Raw genomic sequence first — 7,182 nt, 5'->3', positions numbered from 1 at the left:
CTTGAAAGGATGAAATATACCCAAAGACTTAGCCTTATATACGAATGCTTGGAAGACAGCTATTCACGTGACTTAACCTTGATTGCTTCTGCTGGGTTTCAACTCTAGCCTACCCCAACTTGTTTGGGACTTAAATACTTTGTTGTTGTTGTTATTGTTGTTGTAATGATTCATAGCTGTAGTTTCTATTCATAGCTGTAGTTTCTATGGTCCAATTATATTAAAATTTTTATGGTGGGCTAATTATTATTTGCTTAAACTATAGTAAAAATTTCTAACTCATTGGATCATGTATAACTTAGTTATAGATTTTATTTAGGTTTATGCTTGTTAAATATAAATAAATCTATAACTGAGCTATACATTATCCAATAAGTATGAAATTTTTATTACAGTTCAATCATATAATAATTAGCCCATTATAAAAATTTCATCACAATTGGACCATAGAAACGGTAGCTATGAATTATTCCAATTAATTACAGAAAAGCATAGATCTAAAGCCACAATAAAAACTTTGTAGTAAAGCATATCATATTATATGTTCACTATGTATATCTACTCACATGAAGTCCAACAAAATTAGATTTTCATTTTATGATTTTTCTGTGATTTACTATGATTTTTCAAAGATTCATCCAAAATAAATAAAAAAAGAAAAAGACAAAACCGCCTTCAAAACTGTTTATAATAGGGCCACGGAGGTAAGATGAACGGTTTTAAAAGTTGAGGGAGCTGTGTTTGCCTGGTTTTAGAGTTTAGAGAGAAAAAACGGATTTTCATGAAAGTTGAGGAAGGCAATGTGGACTTTATCCGCGAGAAAATAAGAGAGGAGAAGCTAGCATGGGCGGTGGGCTGGGCCATCCTGCTGCGTAGGTGTATTAGTTGGCAAGGTACGTACGGTCTAGATTGGCTCTGCTTGGCCTAGGCTGCGAACTGTGCAAAGGACAAAGGGGATCAGAGATTCAGAGCCAGATGGCTCCGTGTAACGCGATTATGCGACGGTGTGCCGTAAGAGTGTTTGGTTTTTCTACATTTTTTCACAACACCAAGCAAGTTGGCTTCATTCTAGTTCTAGATAAGTTAGTTACAGTAAGTGCTTGTTAATTCGGTTGCACTTCAATTTACCAAAACCTACAACCTCAATCCTCAATTTTTCACCCTATATGGACTGGGGTGAATTAGAGTACCTCAATCCTCAATCCTCAATCCTCAATCCACTAAGCTCTGAACAGTGACGGAATTACATGTATAGACTTGGCATTGCGGTTGACAGACATGAATGCCATGTTTCTGTTTATAATTGGACTGAAACAAAAACAGAAGAAGAGATGCCAACGTGTACACTGGACAACCTACACAATTAACCATTAACAATTATAGTCATCTTAATTCATTTCCACGTATGGAAATTCAGTTGAGTGTAAGGCATATAATACAACGTAGAAATATTAAAAAAAACTCAATGAGTTTCAACAGAAGTATTGTAATTAATATAGTACGATAACACTGGTGGGTTGAACCATGATATGGCAGCGACCTATGTTGTTGGATCCAGCTATACCTGATTACTCGGTTCTCCTTTGTCGGATCTAGGTACCCCGTTATGTAACATATATTTATTGTCGAATCATGTGATGAAGACTCAAACTTATTGTAGTTGTAGTATAATCTTGATGATAGTGAGATACATACAATGCATTAATAACATCTAAGGTAACATATTAGATATATATCTATCCCTATCTACAACTAAAAAGATACGAAGGAAAGACTACCCGGCAGGACGACGCGCGTCGCTCGCTTCGCTCTGCCCGTCAAAACAAAATGTGCTCGCTTCCCTCCCCCGCGCGACGATCCCGGCACAATCTCTCGATCTCCAACCTCCCGGAATCATCGCGTGCGTATGATCCGTGACCTTCCTGAAAGATCACCGCAGACTCCATTATCTCTATATTTTTTCCGCCTTTTTCCCATCGGCACAAATCACGGATGAAAAAGGAAACATTAATCAATCGCCCCCCTCAGCGTCAAGCAAGAAAGGAAACATGAATCGATCGTCCATCAATTGGTAATTTCCTTTACCCAACAGCCCCCGCTTCGTTGTCGCGCGTGCCCATCATCGTGTGGATCACGGCGACACAATTATCTCTTCCTTTCCCTTCCCTTGCCCTAACAATGAGAAGGAGAAGGCACCATCGCTCATCGCCGCTGACGATCCGGCACGTCTAGACGCCCAAAGGCCACGTCGAGTCGTCGTGGCTCCTGGACGCGCTGTACGTCGTCAAGACGTCAACAGCAGCAAGGACGTCGTCTCCCATGTATTTTTTATCGTGCTCGTGTGGATTGATTCCGTCATTGCCGCCGCTCATTCTCGCTTCATGTTTGTTTGGTCCAATTTGTGACTCGTCGGACGTGTCAGCAACAGCAGCGAGGTAGCAGGAGCATGGCGATCCGCTGAAGTTGTCTGCCGAGTTCTGCAACGTCACGGATACGCCACCGGTACCCTGAACGGGTGAGAACACTCTGCACGCATACAAACAGATCAAATTGTCGCCAGGTCGGTCCTGAAGGTTAGTTCTGTCCCCTACACATTCATTTCATCTTGCTTTTCTATTTGCTTTCATTATAACCGGCAAGATGCACAGAGGATGCAGTGAGATAACAGTGGCCGGCCCTTGTCAGTGAGCAAAGGAAGGCATATATACTTTCACTCTTTGGCAACAAAGTCAGTTGCTCAATCTACTTTATTAAATGGATCTTTGGCACTTATGAGTAGTTCTTAAAAATGTTGGAAAATAAGAGATTTGGACTAATTTAGTGGTTCAAACAAAAACAAAAATGGGATAGAATGATCAGTGCAAAACCAAGTTTATTGTTAAGGGTTAGTAACAATGATTTGTTTTATTTTTTTGTTAGGAGGAACAAGCAATGTTTGTGTAGCAATGGCAATGCTTATTTTCAGGTTTGTGTCGAATTTTTTTTGGCCATGTAGATTTCTTTTTCAGTGAGCTTTTGTCAGAACAACAAATTTCTGCTCTCTGACCTCTGTGCCGGTGGTGCTGATTGCAGCTTTGAGTTTCATCCTTCATAAATTGTTTAGATTAGATCGGAGATAAGGAATAGGCTGGGTCGCGTTCATTAGGTTTTCAATCAGAGTGAAGACTGGTGGCCGAGTGAAGGCCATCGACTACTGAGGGAAGACGGGTCGGATCGGCGCTGGAGGCGTTGCTGAGGGACTCGCGTACGTCGCCATGGGGGTAAACACCCTGAATTTCAGTACTTTGTTGCGGTGCAAGTCTGTCACATATTTTCTTCCTAATTCTACGGATTGTTGCTTTGTTGCCAGAGGATTTGATGTGACTCTTAATTTCAAGTATAATAGTTACCACTATGGTAAGTTTGTTCATATTCATTGTGGCTCTAGGAAAAGATATGTCTCTTTGCCAAGTTTATAAAATATGCTATCTGCAGTAGCTGCAGTTCTTTGAACTTGAACTATTGCTTGGAGGTCACTAGCAAAGCAGCATGTATTTTATCAAAGCCAGCAACACTAGGCATGCTATTATTGTGTGAACATTTTTCATAAACTTTAATTAGTTGTTCTGTTTAGGAAAATTGATTACTATGAAGTATTCCTCATAGAAGTCTGTCAGATTTATTTGAATGTACAACTCCATGTAGAATTTTTTCCATTCAGATCATTGCCAAATTCTTTGGTTGAAATACTGTCACCAAAGGAAATGCTAATGAACTTATCTTTTTATATTAAAATTTGTCTGATGATCAGTCTGAGCATAGCATTGGCAAGGCTGTCTCATAGGCCTGATGCTAATTCTAAACTTGCAGCTGCTGTCATGAATAGAAACTGAATGGATCGATCGGCTACGTGTGGCGGAGGAGATGGATGTTACTATTATGAAACAAGTGGATTATGGCATTCAGTTTGAGGACTACAGCAGCCACAAAACTGTTCTCAAGTAAGCCTTCTTTTGCTAGACGCAATCAAACTATCAAAGTGGAGAATAATATGAAGTGTTTGCATCTTTTTCTTTTTGGCAGACTTCACAATGCTCCAGCAGGAACACAAGATATTCAGAAAGCAATTTTCAAGGTTTGTGTCTGCTAATTATTGTTTTCTTTGTTTCGCAAAATGTGGAAAAAAATATGAGGAACCTTTGAACAACCTCTTAGCTTGGATTGTTCATCTGAAGATTAAAGACAAAATAAGTTGCTCAATTCTAGACCATCTCTTTGATTACCTCCCTAAATTCAAGTTGGTTTCCTTAACTAATTCGAAAACTTTGAATACTGCCAATCATTTCGTCATATTTCATCTGGAAAACAAAATATTAAAACTAACATCTGGAGAATTTTTATTTATAAATTCTTCAAAAATATTTGTTTTTAGAATGAGCAGATCCAAAAAGGTGGAATCATACAATTAGTTAACTAAGATGGGGCTTTTTTTCCTTTGGCTTGCCCTGAATTGTTGCAACTTTATTGGCATGGCTTACATTTGTAAACTCTACAGGATGAGTCAACGGTTGGCATTGATACACAGATGTCTGATGCTGAGCACAACCAGCTGCCAAAGCAACTGTGAAAATAATAATTGAATGTAGAATAAATTCTTGTGCTCAATATGATGATGTTGTAACTAAGATATTTTTTTATATTTTGGTATGACCATGTCCTGTATACATATGGAGCTTTTACTGGCAAAAGTAGGAAGAGATGACAACCATTTAGTTTCATGAGAATGTACATACGTGATTAGATTGGTTTAGTGGGGACTAGGTAAAATTCTCACCTTGAGAGAAGTGAAATTCATTCAGCAATCTTGATATATTTAGCAAGCACATGCTGATCGTCTCGAGTTTGAGTTATAACATTTAGAACACGAATTGTGCACCGAGATTGCCATGTATTGTGGTTGCCGTTATACTACATGAGTTGCAACACGTTCAAATTTAAGTTTTCATGATATTATTTTGTTCCCGTTGCAACGCACGGGCATGATCCTAGTCTCAATAAAAAATTGGAAAACAAAGGTCATTGCTAGGTTAAAGATAGTAACACAGTAGTATCATCTTGTCACTGTCAGATAGAGATTTAACCTGATAGTGATCCTAATACTATCACTGCCGGGTGTAGCCTTGACTCGGTAGTAATATTTTACTATCATTGTTGGATCTAAGAATCGGAAGTGATAACTGATAAGCAAGGTCATAACCGGAAGTGATAACTGATAAGCAAAGCCATAATTACCGATTATTATCTATTGGGTCTGATTCCGGCAGTGATGTTTAAGTTTGAATCTGACATTGATCGATGGACATATAGGAGTGTGGATTTTTGTCGGTGGTGGTAGGCGACTGTTACCGGTAGTCACCATCATCATAGCAGTAATGTGGCTGATAAGTGATTAGGATAGGGAACTGCTGAGTATTCCGTGGATCTGGTCGGTGGTGATAGGCGATCATTGCCGCTGGTCATCATTAGCTGTAATGTGGCTGATTAGGATAGGGATCTGAACTCCTGCTGATAAACTTTGGCGTTTCTGCTGGGTAGTTAGCAATCGACCAATCGTGGATGTCATGAAGGTCGCATGGGCTACTAGATCCCAAGCATGTGCACGCACACACACTGAGCAGTGTAAATGGTGCCTTTTACTTGTGAGTTATGACAATCGGCAATGGTTTTATTCTTTTAGAAGGTTCCATGTATCTATCTTGGCAATTTCTATTCTTACCTGGAAAGCCTTTTATGAGTACTAAAAAAACATTTTAAGGACCATCATATTTGCTTATGGAGGAAGTTTTCCAACCTTTAGGTCTCTAACCAAGGGTGTAGAAATCAATCATCAATCGTTTCTAAGGGCGGTATGCAACTGCTCTACGGAGTGCCTTTAGAAATTACTCCTTCGGTTCCAAATTATAAATTACTCCTTCCGATCTAAATTATAAGACGTTTTTACTTTTCTACTAGATATATTGTTTTCGCTACGCATTTAGGCATGTCTAGATAGGGGTGAAAATGGTATGGATATTTTCCTACCGTATTCGAGACCAAATCCGTTTAGAGGGATTCAGATCTGTCCATATCCAAGTCCGGATATTCAACATTCGATACCGTATCCGTATCCGAATAATCAAATAGCATATTTATGATGTCAATATCCAATTGTATCCTATCTGGCATGGTTGACAATATCTGTATTCGAATCCGAATCCGGACAGAAATATGAAAACAAATGTAATATCAGCGATATCCGTTCGTATCCGATCCGTTTTCATCCATACTAGATACATAGCAAAAGCAAGCAATGTATCTAGAAAAGCCAAAACATCTCTTATAATTTGGAAGATAGGTAGTAATTTTTAAGGTGGTCGATCAGTAATGCGATTATGCTTCTAGGAACAAATTTCTAGAAACTGAAGTGACCGTAAAAATAGTTTTAATATCAAGCTAGAAAAGCCTAGTACCTAAGTCACAAGTACTATGTTTCGTGTGCATTTTCTAGGATTCAAACCTATGATCTCTCGCCTCGTATGAGCCTTGTATCACTACATCACACGTTCATTTATGAGAAGTATATGATGCTATCATTTTATATGAATTAAATTTTATGAAATATTATTGTATTGAGTATTTTGACTCTAAATGATTTTAAGTGAAAAAGGCTTTAATCACAAAAATTTAGATCTTGACAAACACATAACTATATATATAGTATAATGCATATCATGACTGGCTGCCGTGCCATGTGCCCTAGCTCGACAACATCAGGACCACCAAACCACCACGTTGGCTTGTTGGGTCGCCTTGGCTGCCATGCATGGTGGCATTTCTTGTCGCCCAAATGCATCCTGTGTGACAACGTTGTCCTCTCAATAGACACGCGGACACGACCAAAAGATTGAATCTAGAGATACTTTTTTCACAAGGATATTACTCCCTCGGTGCTTGATTAAATCAACTACTAGGAAGTTTATAATCTGAGTTCCATAAACAGTTCTAGAATTATTAAAACTGATTTAATCAGGGGTGAAGGGAGTATTATAATATTTATTTAAAAATATTATATTAATAAAATTAAAAAATCTCTGGAGCGTTTGATCCAGCAACCACACACCACCAACGGCTCGTGTTACACCAGGCTGACGTTCGGCTCGGCTT

General features: G+C 38.7%; 1 long non-coding RNA gene across 4 annotated transcripts; it reads left to right on the top strand.

Moving 5' to 3' along the window:
• The first annotated feature begins 1,793 nt into the window (after positions 1-1,793).
• On the top strand, positions 1,794-4,851 carry LOC136472078 (uncharacterized). Of its 4 annotated transcripts, none has more exons than XR_010762256.1 (8): positions 1,794-2,321; positions 2,429-2,573; positions 2,920-2,965; positions 3,073-3,260; positions 3,350-3,396; positions 3,850-3,980; positions 4,063-4,114; positions 4,535-4,851. It is a non-coding gene; the product is annotated as an uncharacterized lncRNA (long non-coding RNA). The 4 variants fall into 4 exon arrangements; XR_010762255.1 differs by having other exon boundaries at positions 2,423-2,573; XR_010762253.1 differs by having other exon boundaries at positions 1,794-2,573.
• The last annotated feature ends 2,331 nt before the right edge of the window (positions 4,852-7,182 follow it).

This window comes from Miscanthus floridulus, chromosome 8 (genome assembly GCF_019320115.1).
Source record: "Miscanthus floridulus cultivar M001 chromosome 8, ASM1932011v1, whole genome shotgun sequence".
Taxonomy (NCBI): domain Eukaryota; kingdom Viridiplantae; phylum Streptophyta; class Magnoliopsida; order Poales; family Poaceae; genus Miscanthus; species Miscanthus floridulus.
Note: the sequence above shows the minus strand (reverse complement) of the source record. Positions and strands in the feature narration are given on the sequence as shown.